The following is a 25,196-nucleotide window of genomic DNA, read 5'->3' as shown; positions in this document are numbered from 1 at the left end:
GGTGTTTCACCTCCTCTGTTAGATTTTTTCCTAGGCATTTAATTCTTTTTGATGCAACTGCAAATAGAATTGTTTTCTTGATTTCTTTCTGCTACTTCATGATTAGTATACAGGAATGCAACTTCTTTCTCTATATTATTTTGTATCCTCTAACTTTACTAAATCCAGGTATTAGTTCTAATAGTTATTACTAAACCCATGTATTAGCTCTAATAGCTTTTCATGGAATCTTTAGGTTTTATATATATAGTTTTATGTCATCTGCAAATAGTGACAATTTTGTTCTTTTTTTTTTTACCAATTTGGATGCCTCTTATCTTTTTTTCTTGTGTGATTGCCATTTGTACTTGAGGAGTAGGTAAGGGTGTGGGATCATCAGCTTCCAGGGCAGTAAGAGAACAGAATTATTCATAGTTGCTATGTGGGAAAATTCCATAAAATGAAACAAATTTTTTTCCACCTATGAACTCTTGTGACTTCTTAGTAAGGTGTGGGTCCAGTTAATAATATTGTGTCAATGTCAATTTCCTGGCTGGTCAGTGCTGTACAGTGTGTAAGGTGGCCCCATAAGAAGGCACTGTGAAGAATGTACAGTGATACCTCTGTTATCATTCTTTTCAATTTCCTGTTTATTTCAAAAAAGGTAACACATTCACCAGTATACTCCAAAAGTCCAATCAGTTAGAAACTGAGAAAATCTGGATGAGTTTCCTGAGTGTGATCCATGATATAACAAAGTTCATTTGCCTTGGAAAGTTTGCAAGTCTCTGGGGATTAATTTGTTCCTGAAGCTTCTAGTGTGTCCTTCTTCCCTAGGGAGCCCCTTGTAGGTCCCAGAGAAGCTAATGGCCCCACAGCAGTGGTTCTAGACAAGCCACAGCCCACCCTGGCTGTACACACTAGAGGCCACCTGCCCTCCCAGCACCCAGACCCTTACTCTGGAAGGTGATGGGCATGTTTTTGACCAGCCACAGTGACCAATGTCACACAGGTGTCTGATGACATGGCTGGGTGGGCACTCGCAGGCCTTTGGTCAAATCAGAACATGCCAGGTAATTGGAGCCATGGAGGGAGCTCTGAGTTGGAGATTCCCGTTGTTCAACTTTCTTCTCCATGACAAACTGTCCATGAGGCTCCTCAGCATTTGAAGGCAAAGAGGCCAAGTACATAGGGGTCTTTGCTCCTTCTTCTGGGCTTTTCAAGGAAGAGGGTCCCCCCATGTCTGTTCTTACTGACCCTGGGTAGCAGGTATTCAGGAGGATAGTGTCCCTCCTACTCTGCTCATTCAGTTTCCTGGTCTAGATTTTGGAATGTTCTTGGGATGAAAGGGTTATATCCAACTTTATTTCCACGGTGGCAGGTCAATCAGTAGAATCCCATCCACTCAGAGTGAGTCTGCATGCAGCCAGCTGGTATGCTAGGCACCACGCCAATTCCGAACACTCTTGGTGGTTTATATATTGTTTGTGGCTACTTCCTTGCTACAACAGCAGATCTGAGTAGTTCCAACAAGACCATGTAGCCTGCAAAGCTGAAATCATGACTATCTAACTCATTCTGTAATGTTTGCCAACCTCTGAGTTATCCTGTCTCTTGCCTTGGCTTAGCATTTAGGTCTTTAGTTACCTGAGTTGGTTGGCATGTAAAGAATCAGCACAAACGGACATTTGTAAAGAACCATTTATTCATCTAAGATGTTCAATCATTCTTATCATCTTTCCACTTTTTGTTGCCTTTTATCATAGAGGAAATTACTGAAGATGTCACAGAGTTGGCACCCACCTCAGAGTGAGTACTGCATAGGGATGGTGATTCATTTTGTTTGTTTGGGCTGGGACAGTTTTGACAGAACTGTGTTGCTGGGCTTTGACACTGTGTAGGAGGCAACATTCATATGAGGCCAGCCCTCCTCCAAGTGCATGTCATTCTTTGTGTCTTCCACGCACTTGCTCATGAGCCCCACCAGCTACTCTTCTCTCACTTGTAAACTTCTGCTGAAGATCTGGGGTGCACTTGGAATCCATAGTGAACTTGGGGTGAAATCCATTGCCAAGACAATCACTCACAAAAGAACATATTGAATGATTCTCTTTATATGGACAGTCCCGAACAAGAACATCTAGAGATGAAATGTAGACTGGTGGTGTCTTAGGGGCAGGAGAAATGGGAGACCACCAGATTAAAACTGAAGGGCACTGGATTTATATTTTGGGTAATGAAAATTTTCTAATCTTGAATTTGGAGATGGTTCCACAACTGAGTTGTTTACTTTAAAAGGGTGAAGTGACCTGAGAGGTGAGGGGGAGGGCCGGTGTTGTCGCTGCTTGAGCAGAGAAGAAAGACAGCCTGAGACTGCAGTTCCGGAGCAATAAACGGATTTAAAAAAAAATAAAATAAAAATAAAAGGGTGAAGTGTATGGTAGAGTGAGTTATATCTTAATAAATTTGTCAAAAGTGTTAAATAATGACACACATCTCACTAGTTTTTTTGGAAAGTATGCTAAGTATACATAAAGATGAATTTATATAAAATAGTATGAATATTTGTCTTATAATGTTCATATATATAAATGAATATTTTAGTATTATAACAAGCCATGTACCATGACTTCAATTAGACATAAGGAAAATTAGGAAGCTGTCCCTTTTTCCTGTGAATATCCAGTAGGGACTGTCAGCACCAGGTAAACTTGATCCACATCCCCTTAAAAGAGTGCCTAGGCCAAAAAAGCTCAGTGAATGCAGTATCCGCAGAACAGTGACTCTCATTAAATGATCTTTTGAGAGAATTAAAGTGAATTATAGAAACTGTATTATTTGACCTCCAACAGTCATCTAAGATGAACAAATTTGAGCAACTGGTTAATACTGAATCCTTCATTTTATGTGGAATATATAAAGCATAAGAATAAATTGAATCTAAGCACTATTTAGATATCCTAATAGAATTTATATCATTTCTAAAATGCCATCTGACCAGCCATAATATAAATACGTTTCATGACTCAAAATTACAGAATTCAAAAGTGTCTTTAGAGAAAAGACAGCAGGAGAGACAGTCAGTGTGGGTAACTGGTATACCACAGCTTCGATTACACATCAGGTTTTGAAACCATCTTCTCATGTCCATTTCCTCAAGATAGTAGATGGAGAATCTCTGTTACCTTTCTCTAGGCTGTTGTTTCTCTGAAAGGAAGTGATGACCTGTTTTTCATTCTATCTAGCCCAGGAAGTCTAGATCAGCTGGGAAAATACTTATCTGTGTGCACTAGGGAAGCCTGACAGGGGAGGCCACAGGGCTTTGGAGGTAAATTTGTGAATGTGGAGCTGTATCCAGGTCTCCCTTCCCCCACGCTATCCCTCCCACAGACCACACTCCCACAGGTCAGGACCACACCTGGGGGCCTCCCCACACAGCTGCGTGAGGCCACAGACCCTTGTGGTCGGACAAGTCAGGACAGGAAATGCCCACACAAAGCTGGAAGCACTTGTTGGACGTTACACAGCACAGGTTTGGATCCAAATACTTTTTGTCTCTGGAGTGTGCTTATGGCATTCACATGGCATTTCAGGACACTATACTGGAATGCCCACTGGAAGTGTTATGGGCCACCTGTCATTAATGGGTTAAGTGTGTGTGTGTGTGTGTGTGTGTGTGCATGTGCATGTGCATGTGTGTTTATGAGAAAAACTCACCCTTTAATAGCCATTCCACAGAGGGGAAAAGCACACCAACAGTCTAAGACCAGACCCTTTCACTGGCAGAGTTTAGGAGTTGCTCCCAGCCATTTTTCTGTATCTACAGGTAATTATTTTAGAGAAGCCATGTTTTCCTTCAAAAGTGTGAATGTATGGCAACACATAGGCCAGGTCCCCAGGGCTCAGCCCTCAGAGATCTAATCCAAAACCCTCTGGGGATGACTGTGCCTTGAGGGCTCTGCCCCTGGCCATCTTCTTCCCTCCCTAAGTCTACTGCCTACAGCCAGAGCCAACATGCTCTGGACAACAAAGGATGTCGTGGACCTCATCTCACCTCCATAACGCACTCCAAAGCTTCACTCAGTTCCTATGGTCTGTTCAGAGGTGATGAGTCCACATCTGCTTCTCTGGACCGTTTTCCTGTTTCCCATTGATCACAGTCCCTTCTAAGTCCATCTTTTCTAATTCCAAGGACACTTATCATTAAGTCTCTGTTTTGATAGTGGGTTTTCACTAAACATGGCAGGCTTTTACATAAGCCTCCTGGGGCCCTGTGGGTTTCCCTGAGGTTTGCCGGGGCCCTGTGGTGAGAAGAAAATGATTCCAGTCTGCTGAGGACTTGAGCTGACTGTCACTCTGACCTAACTGGGTGAAGCTTCACACTGAGCAGTGAGACCCTTAGTGTAAAAGATTTGAGAACCATTGAGTAATTGGAAGAAATCAGGTTGGCTCCATGTGTCCAAGTCTGCATCTGACTGCGTGTGTGACTTTGAGATCCAATAAGCTTCCATGTGCTTTAGGGACAATATATAAAATGCCCAGCCCATTGCATCAAGGGATGTCCCTTCCCCTAGAATGATAAAATGTCAGAGATTGAAGAGACCTATAATAATGTGATTTTCACCTCAACTTCCTCTAGGAATTTTTCAGTCTGTAGAAATTTGAAGAGAAGTTCCTCCTCAAATTAGGGTAGATCATAATTTCTTTAAAGGTAAGTGAAGCCTTAAGAAGGCCATTTATTTCCTCCTAGTACTTTTCAAGCTAGTATCTGGTGAATAAGAGTCTCCAGATTTCAGGTGTTTGCCTGATTTCACAGAGTTGGTTTTCCCTCAATATGTTTTCAGAATAAGTTCACATCATCATTTAAAGAGAATCAGAAGAGTAACTGCCTACCAGTATTCCTCAAACTCAGGATGATGGCGAGTTTGGAAAAACAGGAGGGATATTGACTGATTGGTTAACATGGGTACCTGGGCATTGTAGATTTTTATATTTTGTATGGCTAGTGCATTTCAGAATATCTCTCTTTTTTAAAAAAGGGAATAATTTAAAAGAAATCCGCATGTATTCTCCCTCAGTGATCCTAAGTGCACACAGTCTTTCCCTTTCTCCTTCCTCATCAAAACACAAAATGAACAGTCCTCTTCTGGAAGGTTTCTTACTCCCCACAGAGATTCTGTGGGAACCATTCCAGATTGTTCTTTGTATCTCAGGCTCTGCTGTGGGAGAGAAGGGACTTTTGGTAACCCTAGTTAGGACTTCTCTCAGATTTTCTCCTTAAAGAGAGCAGGTAAATTCCTGATACCATGAATCAATGGGGCAGCCTTTCCCTCCAAATACTGGAAAAACTCTCCATTTCAGAAGTAAGAAAATCTTGTCCTAATGCAGAGAATATCACATGCATTTCCATTTCCATTTTCTAGCTCTTGAGAGGTGATGTTAATTATTTAAATAAGGCTGATTTATCAAACTCTGAGAGGAGTCCTTTGCCCTTTGAGAGCAAGAGCAGACACTGCAATAACTTCCACAGCTCAGTTAGATGAAAAATAATCGGCCAGATGTGTTGGTCTGAGCTGTAATAGGAATCACTGTAGAATTGTGGGCTGGTGTCCAGAGGAACTCCATTCCTACCATCTAGTTTTGGGGTGACGAGGGGGTCATGTGACATTCAAAACACTACCCGTTTTGACCCAGGAGAACCAAATTTTAGAAGTAATAGAATTTTCCAGTAGGACAGGAAAGGAACACTGGGCAGATTTGTGAGTAAATGGTACATGCATATTATCAATACCAAGCCAGACCTCTTAATCTTTCTAAAATTTAATGCTTGTCTTAATAGGTGTATTTAATGTGTGGTGGTTCCCAAACTATCCCTAGCCTTGGGGTAAGTAATGCAGTAGCTTACCACCAAAGTAATAGGATGGTTTTGTTCAGAACTGTGGGCTTGGTGAGGGGAGTGAACAGAGGACTGGGCAAAGGCAGGTCAGATGACAGAGAGAACTACTTGCTGCCCTAAGAGATCGGACTTTGCTCCTCAAGGCCTTTCAGAGACAGTAAGCATGCACAGAGTACAGAGTACAGGGCTTACATTGCACTGAAAGGACAGCTGAGCACCTGGTATAGAGCTGGGCTGGAGGAGGAGGCCTGGGGAGAAACTTGGGTGGACAACTCCTGGGATCTGGTTAATGATAATAAAATGTGGGCATGTGACCTTCGGGGTACTGGCAGTTGGATAAGGTCACAGGCCAAATGGTTGGGAAAAGGATGAGTGTGTTTTGGAAGTGAAGTGGATTCCAGGGGAGGGATGGCCATCAGGACAAGATTGGCAGTAAGTGACATATGTGTGTCTGGAGTCTGGGAATGTTCTGGACAGGTGACACATATTGGGTGGTGCTAATAAATTGGGGTGGTGAAGTTCCACTAGCCTGAATAAGATCACCCTGAGAGAGAGAGAGAGGAGAAAGAGGGCAGGAAGGCATGCTGAGGGACCCCAATGTGTGAGGGGCAAGGAGCAAATAAAGGGCCTGTTGGGGAACCTTGACTGAAGAGCTGAGGAAGAGGAAGAGGCGGTTGTGCCATGGACAGAAGCACTGATGGCCACTGACAAGTGTGTAGTCCTGGGAGAGGGGCCCCTGGCCCTGAGGAGGCACACCCAGGGGGCAGTGTAGCAGAGCAGGGAGAGGGAGCAGTGCTGAGGATGAGGTCAGGGGCAGCAGGGCTTGATTCTGCCAGACACACTCCGTGGGGGCTGCTCACCAGGTTGACCTTGGGGTCTCACTAGAGGCAGCAGCTCCATGCAGACATCTTGGGTATTAAAAAAGTTGGTTTCACTGTCATTTCTGTCTTAAAATATTTGGGGATAGTATCAATAGCTTAGGGGAAAGAAAAAGCCGAGTTACTAAAGAGTATCCATGTGGAAAAATACCATAGAAAGATACAATTTAGCTTTCCTTATAAACTCTGGTGAATTCTAGTAATGTCTGGGTCCAGTTAACAGTATTGTGTTAGTGTCAATTTCCTGCTCCTCAATGCTGTATAGTGTGTAAGTGGACCCCACTGAGGAAGGCTATGAGAAACATGCACAGTGGCATCTCTGGGTAAAATTCTTTGCGATTCCTTGTTTGTTTGGAAACAGGCCACAAATTCACCATTGTACTCCAAACTCTAATCAGATAAAGAAAACCTGGATGAGATCCTGGCTCTGATCCGTGACAACTCACATGTCATCTGGCTGGAAAGGTTTGAAAACCTCTGGGGACTGGGTTGCCCCTTACGCCCATGTGTGCCCTTCTTCCTTGGGGAGCCCCTTGTAGATCCCAGAGAGCTAAGGTCCCCACAGCAGTGGTTCTGGACAAGCCACAGCCCACCCTGGCTGGACACCATCATGCAGGCCACATGCCCTCCCAGCACCCAGGCCCTGACTCTGGAAGGTGACAGGCATGTTGTGGACCAGCCACAGTGACCGATGTCACACAGGTGTCTGACAATAATGGCTGAGTGGGAGCTTGCAGGCTGTTGGCATGGAGAGTGGTTTGGAATCTGGCCATGGGGGTGGGGGTGGGGGCTCTGATTTTGGAGGTCCAGCCACAGTTTGAGAAACTACACAAAAATAGGTTCTGGGAAGCAGTGTATACACTCCTAAAAGCTGAGGCCTCCCCTTTCTTGCTCTTGTGAAGTGGGTCAGATCATTCCAGAAGGTTCCTAATGACCAAACTCTTGTTCTGCTTCTGCCTAGTGAGGCACTGTGGATAAACCAGGGTACAGCACTCATATGATCCCTCTTCAGAGACAGGTGATGGTCTGGGTGGAGAGGTGTGCTTCCCCAAACCAGTATGCCTTGGTGATACTCAGTATGGCTCAGTGTAGGGTGAGATTCTAGGCGGTTCAACTAAAACTCTTTGGGAGGAGCCCTGTAACTCCAGGGAGAGGAAATCCCGGGGCAAAATACCTCTAAACCTGAAATTGGTCAAAGGGAGAAATAAGTTTAAAACCCATTTATTGCTTACAAACTGCCTGGGGCTGTTTCTCTCTCCTGCTCTGGCAGAAGAAAGCGAGAGACCTCCCACCAACCTCTCAGGGTGAGATAAGCCCTTGGTTGTCCAGAGAATTACCCACTGATATGGAGATGAACTACTTCTCTCCACCCCTTAGAAACGCCTGTTCATATGGAGATGCACTAAAGCTAGGCGAGATATTCTAGAATATTACAGTTTTGCCCACAGGTCACCCCCCCAGAAATGTTGCCTTACAATCTACTTGTTCCCCCTCTTCCACAGTGGTCCCTGGGTGAGAAAACTGGAGCACTGTGACCAGACTAATGTCATACAATAGCAACAGCAGTAAAATCATGATAATCCTCAAACCGGAGGATTCAGCTAGGTTCAAAGTCCTATGGAGATTAAGTCCACAGTTCGTCCATTCCACAGGCAGGCAATAGCGATCATCACAGTTCAGCTGCAGCCAGGGGACGCATCCAGGTCAGAAGGACTGTAGAAGAAGAAAACCTTAAGGGCAATAAGATACGTGTTTTGATGACACCAGCATAGGCAAATCTTGTCCATCAGGTAGGACACATGCAAGAGAGGGGTCCTGTGATAGGACAGTGGCAGGAATGGGATCGTGTCCTGGTCTCGTATATCAGACTTTCACACCCTTTGTGTGGGAGTTACAGATGGGTCAATACATAGGGCTATGGGGGGTACATGTACTGGCCATGAAGATGAAACAAAACTTCCCCATAAGATGCTTTTACCTCCTGGATGTTTTGGATACACTACCATGATCTTTGGGGGCCACTCTGCTGTTAGTCCAGGAATACACCTGAGGCCAGCTTCCAGGCCTTTCCCCCAAGATGCCAGGAGGGCCAGCCATTGCTGGTCCATGTGTTGAAACGTCCAGGGCCACATCCATTCAACAGTGTCTCCAGGGCTTAATGCAGTAGGGCTGGCAGCAGGATGTTGCTCTTCTGGCCATATCCTGGCTTCAATAATTCTTCTTTGGTGTGGACATACAGTTGTATAGGAGAGGCAGCAAGGTGTGTGAGCATATCCACAGGGCTCAAAGCTCCTTTACGGGGCTTCTCATTCAAGTGCCATAGCACTGTCCGTAGGTGAACTGATCAGCCCTGTAGACTACTGGTGTCTGACTTTAGGCCAGTTTCAATAAACTGTTGTACCTCTCTATCATGCCTGCCCTAGTAGTGTTATATGGTATATGAAACTTCCACTTTGTTCCTAATTGCTCTACACATCCTTGTAATGCACGTCCAGTAAAGTGGGTGCCTTGATCACTCTCAATCACCTGCAGCAGGCTATAGACTGTAAAGAGATTCTTTAGGCCCCTCTTGGTGGTTTGCTGATCTGCACGATATGGAAGAAAATAAACCAATAGTCCAGTAGCCATGTCCACCTAATTCATGGCATACTGATATCCTTTTGCTATGGGCAGAGGTCAAATATAGTCTATCTGACACCTGACAAGGGGTATGGGCTCCCTTACTATTGTCCAATGTTGCTTTGGGTCTCTGTGTAAGTCCCTCTTAGAGCACACAAGGAACTACTTCCGGGTTTGGCTGACTTCTTCAAAGGTCACTGGCAAGCCCCACCAATGGGCTACAGCCCACATTGTCTTTTGCTCTGCATGCACCAAATGCTGATGTAACCATTGAGCCACATCAGAGACAGGCTTTCCTTTTCTATCCAGCGCACCTGGGCCAGTGTGTCTGCTTCATCATTCCCTGGGGATGCCAAAGGCAAATGGCCAGTCACATGATATGTGGTAACAGACTTAGTCTGACCAGAGGCCCATAGGTCTTGTCACAACTCTTGCCCCCAAAAGGGCCAGTGACCAACCATTCAGTTGACATGGTAGTATATCGGTAGCAACAGGGTCAAGCCACAATACTTGGCCCAGCTGTCAGTGCAGACAGCTATGGGGGAAGGCTCCTGGGTGATCACATCCCATATTGCCTGCAACTCAGCCCATTGGCTGCTCTTCCCCTCTCCATCCTCCATCCATATTGTCTCAGTCTTAGGATGGAAAGCCACAGCCCTCTACTTTGGGGGCTGCCCATGACTGGAGCCATCTGTATACCAAGCATCTTCAGGTATAGGGGATTTTCCCTCCTGATAAGGACTCCCAGCTACCAATGGATCAAAAGCAAGTTCTTCCTGCTTTCACTGGTGGAGGTCACTGGCCCCAATAAGCACTGGAGTTCTCCACTTAAGGGGCTAGTAGAGAGGGTGCTACACTGCTGTAAATATGCACCCCATTTGGCCAGTGTAATTGTCTGTGTCATGCCACTCTGTGGCCTTTTGGTACAGTCTCACAACCACCCTGCAATGGGATAGGTGGTTGTTACCTTGGTTGGAGGTTTTCCAGCAATGGGCTCCATAGCCAGCACAGCATGGTACACAGCAGCCAGGTGCTTCTCTATCGAGGTGTATCAGACTTCTGCTCCTTTCCATAGTTGTGACCAGAATCCAATAGTTTGGCGTGTTCATTCAAGCCACTGACAAATACTGTATCCATAACCATCTTCGATTATATGAACATCTAGCTCACAGGGTCTTGATGAGTATATTACACTCGGGGCCTGTTTGGCCTTGACTACTCACTTGGCAGCAGTAAAGGCAGCTGCACATGTCTCATCCCAGTCCCACCTGATGCCCTTTCCTACAAACCAGTATAAGGGCTTCATATGTGCCAAGTTTGGGATGAACACTCTTCAGTAGCCCCAAAGACCCAAAAGCTCTTGTAATGCTGCCACAGTGGTAGAGGTGGGGAAAGCCTGGACCTTGGCTATGACTGCTTCAGGAACAACTTTAGTTTCACTTGACCAGGCAACCCCCAAGAATTTTACAAACCTGGTCCCTGAACCCTGGTGCTGTTCACAGCCCATCCTTTCTCCTGAATATGTTGCAGCAGTCTAGGAACTGCCCCTTCTATATCTGAAAGAGAATCAGATGTGAGCATATCATCAGTGTAATGGTACAACTGTACTGTTTGTAGTTTCTTCCATGTGGCCAAGTCCTGGGCTACAAGTCTGTGACAGATGGTGGGACTGTGGTGGTATCCCTATGGAAGGACAGTTTATCCCTATGGAAGGACAGGTGGTATCCCTATGGAAGGACACTGCTAGCCTCCCCACGTGAATGCAAACAGTTTATGACTTTCCTGTGCTATGTCAATAGAGAACAAAGCATTAGCAAGGTCTACTACATAATGATATGCTCCCAGCTCATGGCTGAGGCTGTCCACAATGGTTGCTATAGAGGGGACAGCAGCATGCAAAGGGGATGTGACTTTATTCAGTTCCCTGTAGTCTACAGTCATATGCCAGGAGCCATTTGTCTTTTTCACTGGCCACACTGGGGAATTAAAAGGACTCTGAGTGGGCTTTATGATGCCCATCTTCTCCAGCTCCTGAAGAGTTTCTCCAATTTCCTTGTGCCCCCCAGCACTTTATACTGCTTAGTATTTGTCAGCTGCCGAGGTACAGTTGGGTGCTTAGCATGTCCTCTCAGAACCGTCTTTGCCACATGTACCCTCAGTTTGAACTCACCTGCAGTGGTCTGTAACCATAGGCCCTGAAGGATATCTACCCCCAAAATAGATTCAGGGATGGGAGAAATGTACACAGTATACTCCTTTGGGGGTAAACGCCCTATCCCTGATGGGATTTGGGCTTTCTTCACTGTAGTTGCCTTACTCCCATAGCATCTATCATACCTGGGAAAACACTCAGGGTTTCCATAAATCAAAGAACACTCAGCTCCTATGTCCACCAGCATCAGGACACGTACATTCACAGGGAACCAATGCATTGCTAATTCTACAGTGGTCTCCAGTCCCCACCATGTCCCCCAAGGTGGAGACCTTGACACCCCTCTCAGTCAAACCATGATGCCTGTAGGGGCCGGCCTACGGCCGAGGCTGAGTCCCACTATGGCTGAACACCGCCTTTCCACTCTAGTTGACCAATGCCCTAAGATGGCGCCCGCTTAATGGGCGCCACCCTGCCTGGTTAGGTGGCATTAGCATAAGGAAGTTGCTCCTATAGGCTTGCCCCATGCTTCTGCGCTCGTGCTCAACTCATGCAGAAGGCATGCTACCAATCAGCTTAAAGGTCATGCATGATCTTGATCACCATAGGCCAGCTTCCCTTATATAAGGCATAAGCAGGAAAGAGAAGCACTTACTCACTCTCTCTCTCTCTCTCACTCACTCACTCTCCCACTCTCTCAATCTCTGTCTCCCTCTCTCCCCTCACTCTTCTTCTCATTCGCTCCCCCCGGCTGTTGCTTCTTCTCACTCACCTTCTCCCGGCCTTCCGAGCAACAATAAACAACTGAAATGAACCAGGTCTGTGTATGTATCGCTGTCGTCACCGCCACAAGGGGCGAACGCGGTAGATGCCCAATCATCCTCCTGTGTGGGTGAGGGCCCAGGTGAATCCTGAGTACCATCCCCCAGGAAGTTCTGCAGGGACACAGGGTGGGCATGAAGCCTTGACTCCAGTTTCCGTGTCCTGGACCTCAGCGGCTGCGATCGCTACTCTGGTGGCTTTAATTGTTGCAACAGTTCTAACAAGATCCTATTGGGCTGCCCATCAAGTTTTTCTTTCACTACCCTGGCCTTTATCAAATCAACCCACATCTGGGTCCTTGAGACCTTCAGTGGGCCTTTTGCACCTCTCCTTTCAGATGTAGTCCTACTTCCTTCTGTGCCCTTATTGTTTCAATCTCCCCCAGATCTGCTAAAGTATGAGTAGCCTCACTTATGGGTTGTCCAAGGTGGGTGGCAAGAGTAGTCACTAGGGACCCAAAGCGAGATGTGGGAGCTGTATGCAGCACCAGGTTTCTCATTCCTACAGTGAACAACTCATCGGGTACCTGGGTCCATATTATAGATGATATTTTTCATACCCAATGCCCACAATAACAGTTGGAGCTCTACATACATTTTCAAACTACTGGGTAAATATGGTAAAACATTCTGATTAGGCCAAACTACCCTGATGGTAGCTGTCAGCCATTCCAGAATTGTCTGATTCCCTGAGGCATGATGGGAATTTTGCAACCACTGCTGGAGGGAAGGGTGAGTCATCAGGAAAGACATCCAACTCATTTCAGTACTGGACATAATGTTTTCCACCGTCATATCCCAGAGACATGAGAGCCATGTAGGCAGAGATTCCTTTGGCTTCTGCCTATACTGGAGGCTTATGTCCACCAGCGCATCCTGGGTACAGGGACAGAGCATGGAGTGCTCCACAACCTGAAGAGGGGGTGGCTGTCCCTCCTGAGGAGTCCGCAGTTGTTTCGTTTTTATTTTCTTAATTACAGCCTTTAATACAGGAGAGGCTGGTATCTCAGGAGGTGGCTTTGCAGCAGACTGGCCCGTGGCCCCGCCTCCTCTTCTTCTCCCCAGGCTCCTCCTCCATCTCTGGGGCTGAAGGCACCACTCTTTCCTCCCCTCCCCCATGGCCTCCTGCAACGGCTTTTCCTGCTGCGTTCCCCTCACTGCGGCTAAGGAATCTTCCAGGACTGTGACCTGTCTTTTCAATAACTGTCTCCCTTTCTTAATGGCATCCCATATATTATTGCCCAGCTCCCCCAGCAATGCTGAAGTGTGTCTCTCTCCCACTTAATTCCCTCTCTCTCTTTGCTAACCCTCTGGATAATCCTCTTTTTCTGCTAGATAACATTTTCCACTATCTCAATGAAAAGAGATCCTACAATGGCAGCTGCTACATGGCCACTTAGGGTCTCTAAGAAGCCTTCCATCTCACGGAGGGGTAATTCTGCAGCTTCCGGTGTCTCCACCCTTCCCCAGTTCTCGGGAAGGCCCACCCCTCTAGGAGGTACTTCATCCTAGACCAATTCCCCAGTAGGAGCTCTCAAATGGAAGCCCCACATATGCAGGGACAAAAACAGGTGAAGCTGCACTCTCTGCTGCTGCATCCACTGGGACCTCCCCAGTATCCATAGGTGGGATTCTGTGCATCTCCGCACCATCTCTAGGTGCCCCTCCCAAAAGTTGCACCCATTTAGACTGATTTCAGGTTGAGAGATCCTGCCAACTACGCCAGTTGCCGCTCTGGGGAGAGGAAATCCCGGGCCAAAATACCTCTAAAATTAAAATCAGTCAAAGGGAGAGATAAAGTTTAAAACTGGGTTATTGCTTACAAACTGCGGCCTGGGGCTGTTTCCTCTCTCCTGCTCTGGCAGAAGCAAGAGACCTCCCGCCAACCTCTTAGGTTCAGATAAACCCTTGGTTGCCCAGGTAATTACCCATTGATATGAAGATGAACTACTTCTCACCACCCCTTAGGAATACCTGTTCATAGGGAGATGCACTAAAGCCAGGAGAGATATTCTGAATACTACAATTTTACCCACAAGCCCAAAGGAGGGGTCCAGAATCATTAGCTGTCTTGGGCTCATCACCCTGCTGAATGGATTTGAATTCCTTAAATACAATCATATTACTTTAACAGGTTAACTGCTTCTGAGGACAAAAATGATCATCTGCTTCCTTAAGAGAAACTCAAGAAAGAGAATTAGGGAAAACAATTCTTGTGATTAGACTTTCATTGTGGGCAGGTTTCACCCCCTGGTGAGAGTCCAGGTGTGCTCCAGGTGGGAGGGGATATGGATGAGCTCTAACTCTGTGCCAAATCAATGGTTGGTGGTTGTATTTCATGGTTTTATAATACCTAAGTTTGTGAAAAGTTTGATTTTTTTGGTTTGTCCCAGGTCAAAGTTAATAATTGCCATATATAATAGGTAGTACATTTAAGGTATTAGGGAAAAAAAGATATTTGTCAGGTGAGAATATACTTGCAAACTGGCAGCTGAGAAGCAGTAGTCCTGACCTAGATACTGATTTTACTGCAATATCAGTTTAGATGAGCAGATTAGGGGAAGGAAATTTACAGCTGCCTTGAGGCTGAAACTTGCAAGGTCAACCTCCATTTTAAAAATAAGGGCCCTACCCTTGCTTCAGGGGCCATCACTTTCCTTTCTAGTAAGCCTGAGTATGTCTGGTGAAAAATAACTATGAAAGTTGTACCAAATACATATTCATTTTTCCTGTGAAGTTTCTCGACTCCTTCATGGATGTATTTCTCTTAAAAAGGACCACTTAGAATTCACATTTTTTATGGTTTTTATCCCAAATGGTGTGGTGTTAAAGAAAGTATACCAATGCCCTCCCTCCATGGTGTCATGCAGGTAACACAAGACTGGTTCCAAATACTCTTGGTGGTTTATACATTGTCTACTTTCTTGCTACAACAGCAAATCTGAGTAATTCCAACAAGACCTGCAAAGCTGAAAATCATGACTATCTAGCTCATTCTGTAACGTTTGTCAACCTCTGAGTTATCCTGTCCCTTGCCTTGGCTAAACATTTTGGTCTTTAGTCACCTGAGCTTGTTGGTATGTAAAATATCAGCACAAATGGACACTTGTAAAGAACCATTTATTCATCTAAGATGTTCAATCATTCTTATCATCTTTCCACTTTTTGTTGCCTTTTATCACTGAGGAAATTACTAAAGATGTCACAGAATTGGTATCCCACTGAGAGTGAGCACTCCATGATTCTGTTTGTTTGTTTGGGCTGTGATTTTTTTTTTTAAATATAATTATATAATTTTTTTTAATAATTATTTTTTATTGAAGGGTAGTTGACGCACAATATTATATTACATTAGTTTCAAGTGTACAACACAGTGGTAAAACATTTATATACATAATTCTAGGTTCCAGCTATCACCCTACCAAGCTGTTACAGTATCTTGACTATATTCCTTATGCTATACATTACATCCCGGTTACTTATTTATTTTACCATTGGAAGTCTGTCCTTTTTTTTTTTTTTTTTTGTGAGGGCATCTCTCATATTTATTGATCAAATGGTTGTTAACGACGATAAAATTCTGTATAGGGGAGTCAATGCTCAATGCACAATCATTAATCCACCCCAAGCCTAATTTTCGTCAGTCTCCAATCTTCTGAGGCATAACAAACAAGTTCTTACATGGAGAACAAATTCTTACATAATGAATAAGTTACATAGTGAACAGTACAAGGGCAGTCATCACAGAAACTTTCGGTTTTGCTCATGCATTATGAACTATAAACAGTCAGTTCAAATATGAATACTCATTTGGTTTTTATACTTGATTTATATGTGGATACCACATTTCTCTCTTTATTATTATTATTTTTAATAAAATGCTGAAGTGGTAGGTAGATACAAGATAAAGGTAGAAAACATAGTTTAGTGTTGTAAGAGAGCAAATGTAGATGATCAGGTGTGTGCCTGTAGACTATGTGTTAATCCAAGCTAGACCAGGGCAATAAAACATCCACGTATGCAGAAGATTTCTCTCAGAACAGGGGGGGTGAGGTTCTAAGCCTCACCTCTGTTGATCCCCAATTTCTCACCTGATGGCCCCCCTGCGACTGTGCCTGTCTTAGGTTGTTCCTCCCTTGAGGAATCTTACCCGTCTCTGGCTAACCAGTCATCTTCCGGGGCCATACAGGGAAATGTGAAGTTGGTAAGTGAGAGGGAAGCCTTATTGTTTGAAAAGGTTAGCTTTTTACTTCTTTGCATATTTATGCCCTGTGGCTTCTATGCCCAGCATTTGTCTTGAGGTATCTTTACCACTTGGAAGAATTATGATACTCGGTAAATTTGATATGAGGCACGAATTCTATTTAAGGGTTGTAATTAGGAAGGAAGAAGAAAAGCTATAGAAGTAGCAGGCGGAAGAAAACATGGGAAGATTGATTATTTCTTTGACATATCTTCTTGTAGAGTAACTTCAGCATGGATAGGTTTTAAGCTACTACTTAAATTGCGCACACACATTAACATAATAGGAGTATAGTTACCTAACCAAAGCATATCTGTAATTACCAGCCATCTCCAGTGAAACCAAGAAAACCAGTTAGGCACCTTAGGCATTTGTGAAAACTTATCTATGATATGGTGGATATTGTCCAACTGAACTTGAACAGTCTGAGAGAAATCAGACAAATTAAAACAACCCATTCCTGGGGAATGTTCACCTCCCTTATGTTCTTTTAACAGTAAATAGTCTGTAGTTGTAAGAGTTTGGAGCGCTACAATTTGCACTTCTCCTAATTCTTGGTTGAGTTCCAACAGTATAGATCCAGTCAAATTTGTTGTTTTACTGTATGCACAGGCCAGCTTAGATATCTCCTTCCTCATTCCCATGGCAAGTCCAGGAACTGGTGGGATGAGTGTATCTACAGCTGTAGCAGTGCGTGGATCTTTGTTGGGGTTTTTTGATGATCATCTTCTGGCATGAGTCTTCCAGAGAGTGCAGATGTTGGAAGTTCTCTTTCATATCGTATCTTAGTTCATTTTTGGGGTAGCCCAATTAGGCTTTGATCCTCTGTATAAACACAAACAGACCCTTTGCCTACACTTTTATATGCCCTTTATACCCTTGTGTAGAACTTGTTGGAGGTTACCACACAGAAACTGCCCTTTTTTTTTTTTTTGCTTTGTTTTTGGTATCACTAATCTACACTTTCATGACGAATGTTATGTTTACTAGGCTCTCACCTATACCATGTCTCCCCTATAAACTCCTTTACAGTCACTGTCCATCAGCATAGCAAAATGTTGTAGAATCACTACTTGCCTTCTCTGTGTTGTACATGGGCTGTGATATTTTTGACAGTATTTATATCCTTCTGCTAAAATCACAGCACACCACATAATTGCAGCCATGTAGGGAGCTCTGAACCGGATTCTCATTCTTCTCCAAAACAGACTGTCTGAGAGGGCCTTCAGCATTTGAGAGACAAAGGGCCAAGTACACGGGAGTCTCCACTCATTCTTCTGGGCTTTTCAAGGCAGAGGGTCACCCATGTCGGTTCTTAATCATCTGGGGCAGCAGGCATTCAAAAGGATCCTGTCTCTTCTCCTCTGCTCACTCAGTTTCCTGGCCTAGATCATGGACAGGACAGTGATGCCGAGCTTTGACACTGCATAGGAAGTGAACTTCTAATGAGGTCAGCCATCCTGCATGTGCACTCCATTCCTTATATCTTCCATAAGCTTGTTCATGAGTCCCACCAGCTCCTTCTCTGTGATGGTCTCACTTGTAAACTTCTGCTGCAGTTCTGGGCTGCAGCATTTAAGAGCTACCAAGCTCAGTGTGCTAGAGAGATTCACCACTCTGCCTAAAATTCTTAAGATATCATTCTATAGAAGGGTATGCACAAGAATGATAAAACCAAATGTGGTAGGATTTTGTCTTGTGAGAGGCCATTACTAGCTGCTGTATTAATGAAGACTACCTGTATGAATAAAGGACATGATGCATGCTTGAAACTTGCCATAACCATAAATTTCAGGTGTCAGGAAATGTTCTCATGGGAGGGCAGTGCCCAGAAATTCCCAAAGAAAATGAAAAGTATATAATGAACATGCTAAGGGATGTAAGGCGGTGCTCATTTCATTCATGAGAAGACAGCTTTGTTCCCCCTAAAGCAGCTTGGGTCCACCTGTGCACCTTATAGTCACAGGGTCAGTGCTCTGTGAACAGATGTCTCCTGACCAAGAAAGAGCTGATGGGTTTAGTGATGGCGGTTCAAAGGTGAATGCACAGCACCTGGTTTGGAAGGTGGCTGCTCCGCTCCAGCCATGGTAAACAACACAGCTCAGTGGGCTGAATGGCATGCATTTTTCTGTAGCTGGGGTCTGTATCAACTCATGAGTAGTGACTAGTGGCCTGATGCCTGATTATATGGTTCTGGGGTGGGGTGGTGAAAACGTGGAAAAGTTGAGGGATGCTTGGAAAAGGAATGGCCTGCTGCCACATGATGAGGCTTGAGCACATCGTGCCAAGTTACAGAGGCCTGTTGCAAAGAACATATTATATTATTCTACTTATATGGGATGTGCACACCAAGAGTATCTAGAGACAGAATGTAGATTAGCGGCTTCTTAGTGTCAGGGGGAATGTGAGACCAGAGGATGAATAGCTAGAGGGCCCAGGATTTCTTTTTGGTGTGATGAAATATTCTAATCTTGAATGTGGTGATATTTCTACAACTGCGCATATACTAAACATCACTGTATTGTATAGTTTAAGCATGTGAAGTGTATGTATGAGACTTGTATCTGAATAAACTATTGAAAGTGTAAAGCAAAGACATGTTTCTCACTAATTGTTTTGGAAAATATATTAGGTATTCATAAAGATGAATTTATATTAGCATTTGTGAAAATGAGTTTATAACTTTCACATTAAATAAATTTACTAAATATTATAACAAGGTCATGACAGCATAGTAACAAAGACAAGGAAATTAATAAACGATCACTTTTTACTGTGCATATTCAGGGAAGGCTGCCACCATCAGATAGCACTGGTCACGATCAAATAGACTTTCTACCCCTTTGCCCCTCCTCCTTCTGGGACCCCTACTATGCAAATATTGTTTTATTTAAAGTTGTCATTGTGGTAAAATGAGAGTTCCTGTGGCCAGGATTCTCACCTGGCACTGGTTGACTAGCTCACTGCACACCTGTGGGCAATACATGGCTGTTGACTCTATATAAAGAGCTCTGCCCAGTGCTCTGGGTGGCATGGTGGCAGGGCCGCAAGGCTGCAGGAGAGGAGATCAGAGGCTGGAGTGGTGGCAGCACCAAGGACAGAGACTGAGACCGCTGCGCAGGTAGAGAGGTCCATAGGCAGAGACTGGCTTGCTGCATGCAGACTTGCTCTGAGTGAACAGGATTTTAGTGACTGACCTGCCACCTGGAAATAAAGTTGCTATAACCCTTTTACACCGAGAATGTTGTCATTTCTTTGTCACACTGAATCCATAGAGAACTTGCCCGGGGCTGAAACCCACTGGCAAGACAGTCATACAACTGTTAGGATTTTCTCATGTTTAAAAATTCTTTTTCCCTCTGTTCCTCAGCTTGTGTACTTGGCAGTTCTCAATCCTCCTACACGCTGATGAGCACCACGGCCCCTTGCAGCCTGCTATTTGTATTTATTATTTGGTTATTCTGTTATTTGTTTTTTCATTACTGCTGTATTTGTTATTTTGGTGAATGTGTTCTTCAGCTCTCAATGTCTCTTTAAAATTTTTCTCTCTCTTTGTTGAAATTCTCTTTTACCATGAGTTGATTTCCACATAATAGTGAGCGTCTTTATGCCCGTTACTTTGGATTCTTTATGAAGAAGACTGCTTATCCCCATTTCCTAAGCCCTTTTCCTGGAGTTCTATATTGGAACATACTCCTCTGCCTCCTCATGTTGTCTATGAGTCTCTGTGTTTCTTCCTTTGTATTAGATAGAAGGGCTGTGTGCCTCCTGGTCTGGAAAGTAATGGCTTTAGGAAGTAGGCATTCTCTAGTGCCCAGAACCTCAAAACCCTGTGCTCCCAAGAGCCTGGTTCTGTGCTGCCTCTGAGTAGCAGTTGCTTTTAGTCAGATGTGGGCAGAGCCCATCTTACTGCCTATCTGCCAGCAATGGCTCATCCCATAGCTGGCCTCTGCACGCCTGTGTGATGTGACTCACTGTGGGATTGCTGGGATTCACTGTGGGCATAGCTTTCTTCTGCATTTAATCAGCAATGATGGCCCCTGTTGAGCTGAGCATGTGAGGTAGAGCAGGTTTGCAAGGCCACACTGGGTGAGCCAGTGAAGCAGGTAGAGAGATTCAGAGCTGTCTGCTACAGGTCAGACTGGTTGTTCTTGGAAAGTGTTGCCTGCCTGCCCTTTCTCCTCTGGTAAGAGCTCCTTCCAAGCCACCCACCCTCACCAGTTTCTATGTTGTCTGTGGCTACCTTTCTGCTACAACATGATCTGAGTGCAACAAGACCATGTGGCTTGTAAAGGTGAAAACACTTACTTCATGAATCTTCCCATAATGTTCACTTATCTCTGAGTTGTACTTTCCCTTCTCTACCTAGCCTGGCTAAGGTCTACTAGATACCTGACAGTTGGCTCATGAACAGTCTATATAAAAGGAAATTTGTAAAGAAATATTTATTCATCTCAGATTGTCATTCATCAGTGGGATGTTTCTCCCTATATCACAGTGTTATCACAACCCAGTCACAGAGAAGTACCCAGTGGAAGCAGTAGTCCATAGACCGAAATGCCTTCCTGTTGTTCTTTATTTTCTGGATGGGGTTATTTTGGATAGAGTCAAAATAATGTCATTTGGCTCAGATCCAGACATTGCACACACTTGGTCCAATGAAGGGAAGTCTGATAGGAGTCCTTGCTCTACATTCTTCTCCATGACATACTGTCGGTCAGCGTCAGCATCTGAGGGACAAGGGGCCAAATACACAGGAGTCCTCACTCCTTCTCCTGTGCTCTGACTGCTGTCCACACCCCCCTGCCCATTCTCACCCAACCAGGCAGCAGACCTTCTGAAGGATCTTGGCCCCTCTCTTCTAATCACTCAGCGTCCAGGTATGGATTCTTGGTAGGACTGTGAGAACAAGCTTTGTCACTGCGTAGATGGTTGTGTTCATATAAAGCCAGCCCTCCTTCAAGTGCACTCTGTTCTTTGTATCACAAACTTGCTTGCAAGCCCTACCAGCTCCTCCTCTGTGATGGTCTCACTCTTACACTACTGCTTCACTTCTGGGCTGCACTGCTGAAGAGCTACCAAGATCACCATGGCAGAGACATGCACCAGTCTTCCTAAAATTCAACACCTGTTGTTACGTAGAAAGCATGCACAAGAATGATAAACAACAATGTCACTGGGGTTTTGTCCTTTGGAGAGGCAATAACCAGCTTCTGTGAGCTTTACTGAAGACTGCCTTGTGCAGGAAGGACATGATACATTCCTGAAACTTGTGTTACCTATACTGTCTCAGATGATGTCAGAGAAATGCTCTAAAGGGGAAAGCTGTTCCCAGAAGTTGCATAAGAAAATGAGAAGCATTTATACAGAAACCTACTAAGGGGAAAGTAAGGATCTGCTCATTACCACGACTTGAGGATCTAATGACATGTAGGCAGTGCTCTCTGAACATGTGTATGATGACCAACCGAGGGGTGATTGGTTTACCTGCAGTTTCAAGATGAATGCAGCGCATCTCGTTGAAAGGCTGCCAGCCTGAACAAGCAATGGGAAATCAAATTACCTCAGAACACTGGATTGCATTCTCTTTTCTCTATGTTTGGGTTTTATCAACTTAAGAGCATTGACTAATGGAGTGATTATGTGGTACTCGAGAGTGGCAGTGGAAAACAGGCTTAGTAAGGGACACTCTCCAAAGAAATGATGCAGTGATCCATGCTACAATGTGGATGGAGCTTGAAAGCATTTAGGTAAAGTGACTGTTTTGTCCCAAATATCAGCTACGGTGAAGGGGAGTTAACACGGCCTGGGGGTAGTCAGTTCAGATGCCAGGGAGACATACACACATGCTAAGGTCTTGGACATCCACCAGAAAGAGTTTTGGGAGGGAGTAAGCATGCCAATGGTACAGAGAAGGCTCAGGAAGGAAAATACTGAAGAAGCTGCTCTCTTACACGGGTTTACAATTGTCCCAGGTGAACATGTGTTGTAGAGCTGGGGTGGAGGGGGAGGCCTGTGGAGAAACTCAGGTGGGCAGCTCCTGGGACCTGGTTAATGATAATAACAGGTGTGCGTGTGACCTCCAGGGACTGGTGGGTGGATTAAGTCACATGCCAAATGGTTGGAGAAAGGATGAGTGTGTTTTGGAAATGAATTTCATGGGGTGGGTTCTGGGGATGGATGGCCCACAGGACAAGACTGACTGGCAGTAAGACACGTATGTGAGTCTGGAGTCTGGGAATGTTCTGGGCAGGTGACACATATTGGGGGTTCTAATAAATCGGGGTTGTGAAGATTCCACTCTCCTGAATATGCTCCCCCTGAGAGAGAGAGAAGGGGGAGAGAGGGCAAGAAGGCCCGCTGAGGGACCCCGTGTGAGAGAGGCAGGGAGGAAGGAAAGGACCCGCTGGGGACCCTTGACTGAAGAGCTGGGAGTGCGAAAGAGGCAGTTGTGCAGGGGACAGAGCACTGATGGCCACTGACAAGTGTTTAGTCCTGAGGAGGAGGCGCTGGGCCCTGAGGAGACACACCCTGGGGGCCAGTGTAGCATAGCAGGGAGAGGGGGCCGGGCCTCGGGTGAGGTCAGGGGCAAGGGGGCAGGTCCTGCCAGAGACGCCCCATGGGGACTGCCAGCCCGACTTGCCTTGACGTCTCTCTCTATTGGCAGCAGCTCTGTGTAGACATCTCTGGTGTCAAAAAAATTGGTTTTAATTGTAACATCTGCCTCCATATGTATGTGATGGGGACAGTAGTCTAGGGGAGAGAGAAAGCAGAGTTAGTAAACAGTGTGCATGTGGGATAATTTGAAAGACAGAATTGTTTTTCCTATGAACTCTGATGACTCCTAGAAAATGTCTGGTCCCAGGTAACTGTATTGTGTCACTTTCAATATCCTGGCTCCTCAATGCTGCATAGTGTGTAAGATGGCTCCACTGAGGAAGGCTAAGAGAAAGGTACATTGTGGCATCTCTGTGTATCATTCCTTGCAATTTCCTGTTTATTTCATTAATGGTTACAAATTCACCAAACTATTCCAAAGTCCAAACAAACATAAGGGAAATTTGGATGAGATTCCTGGTTCTGATTCATGATAAAGCAAAGGTTATCTGGCTCTATAGGTTTATGAACTTGGGGTATTTTGTTGTACCTAATACCTGGCATGTGCCCTCCTTCCTTATGGAGCCCGTTGCAGATTCCACAGGAGTTAATGGCCACACGGCAGTGGTTCAGGATGAGTCCACCATGGCTGGACTCCCTCCAGAGGCTGCCGGCCCTCCCAGAAACCAGCTCGTTACTGTGGAAGGTGACAGGCATTTTGCTGAACAGCTCCTGTAACCAGTGACATGCAGGTGTCTGATGAAAAGGTTGGGTGGGTGGACACTGGCCACAACAGCTGTGGGGGACTCTGATTTTGGAGGTCAGGCCACAGTCTGAGGAGTTTCACAAAAATGGGTTCTGGTAAACAGCATAGAAACTAAAGGCTGGGGCCTCCCGTTTCTCCTTTCCTTCAAGGTGAGTTAGTGTGGGTAAAACTGCACCATTTCCAGAATCTGTCGCCTGGCCTTAGTGCATCTCCGTGTTAGTGGGTAATTACATGGGGAACAAGGGCATATCGGAATCAGAGAGGATGGGCGGGGCCCCTTCTTGCAGCCGGGTCATGACAGACCTGGGCAAGTAGAAGTGGACGACTGCTTGTGCGCAATAAACGGTTTTCTCCTACTTTTTTTTTCTATCTTTGACTGATTTCAGTTTCAAAGGTATTTTTCCCCAGGCAGGTAAAATATTTCCCCTTGTCCAGAGTTACATCTGATGGTAATAGGCAGGACCTCTGAACGTGAAGTCTGTCTTCATGGGTGGGACCCTTGGATGGGCAGCCCCTAGAGGTGGTGGTGAGATACCCCGAACCCTTCCTGTGGATGGTGGGAAGGGCCCAGTGTCTGCATTGGTGTAGGGTGCAGCTTTCCCTGGGATCACCGGATCTGTGGGGCTTCCAGTTGGGGAGCCCCTAGTGGGGAATGGGTCTGGGGTAGAGCACCTCCTAGGGCAGTGGAACTCCCCAGCTTTGGGGACGTGTGGAGACACTGGAGTTTGTCTAAATAGCCCTCTGTGAAATGGGAGACTGCTTCGAGGCCCTGAGTGGCTGTGTAGCAGCCGGGGTTTTGGGGTGTCTGTTTTTCGAGATAGTGGGAAGGGTTATGAGGGGAGAGAGAGACTTTAGCAGGAGAGAGACACATTGCAGCACTGCCTGGAGGAGCTGGGCAGTGACCTACAGGAAGCCCTCATGAGACAGACAGCTGTTGAGAAGAGAGTGAGGACCCTGGAAGATTCCTGAGCAGCAGCGAGGGAGGAGGCAGCAGGAGAATCTGCATTGCAGGAGGCCGTGGGGGAGGGGGTGGGGGAGGGGGGAGGGAGGAGCAGTGTCCTCAGCCCTGGAGATGGTAGAGCAGATGTTGGGAGAGGAGAAGGGGGTGGGGCCCAGGGCCAAACTGCCGCTGAGGCCAACTCCAAGGCACCAGACACTCCCTCATTAAAGGCTGCCTGGTTGTAATTAAGGAAATAAAAAAGCTACATCTTTGGGCACCTCAGGGGAGGAGCTGCCCCCTCCTCA

The 25,196-nt window shown here is 45.5% G+C and overlaps 1 pseudogene; it reads right to left on the bottom strand.

The window, feature by feature from the left end:
• Positions 1–983: 983 nt before the first annotated feature.
• LOC118919409 (carbonyl reductase [NADPH] 1-like) lies at positions 984–23,902 on the bottom strand (annotated as a pseudogene).
• Positions 23,903–25,196: the final 1,294 nt, after the last annotated feature.

The sequence above is a fragment of the Manis pentadactyla genome, chromosome 1 (genome assembly GCF_030020395.1).
Source record: "Manis pentadactyla isolate mManPen7 chromosome 1, mManPen7.hap1, whole genome shotgun sequence".
NCBI classification, from domain to species: Eukaryota; Metazoa; Chordata; class Mammalia; order Pholidota; family Manidae; genus Manis; species Manis pentadactyla.
Note: the sequence above shows the minus strand (reverse complement) of the source record. Positions and strands in the feature narration are given on the sequence as shown.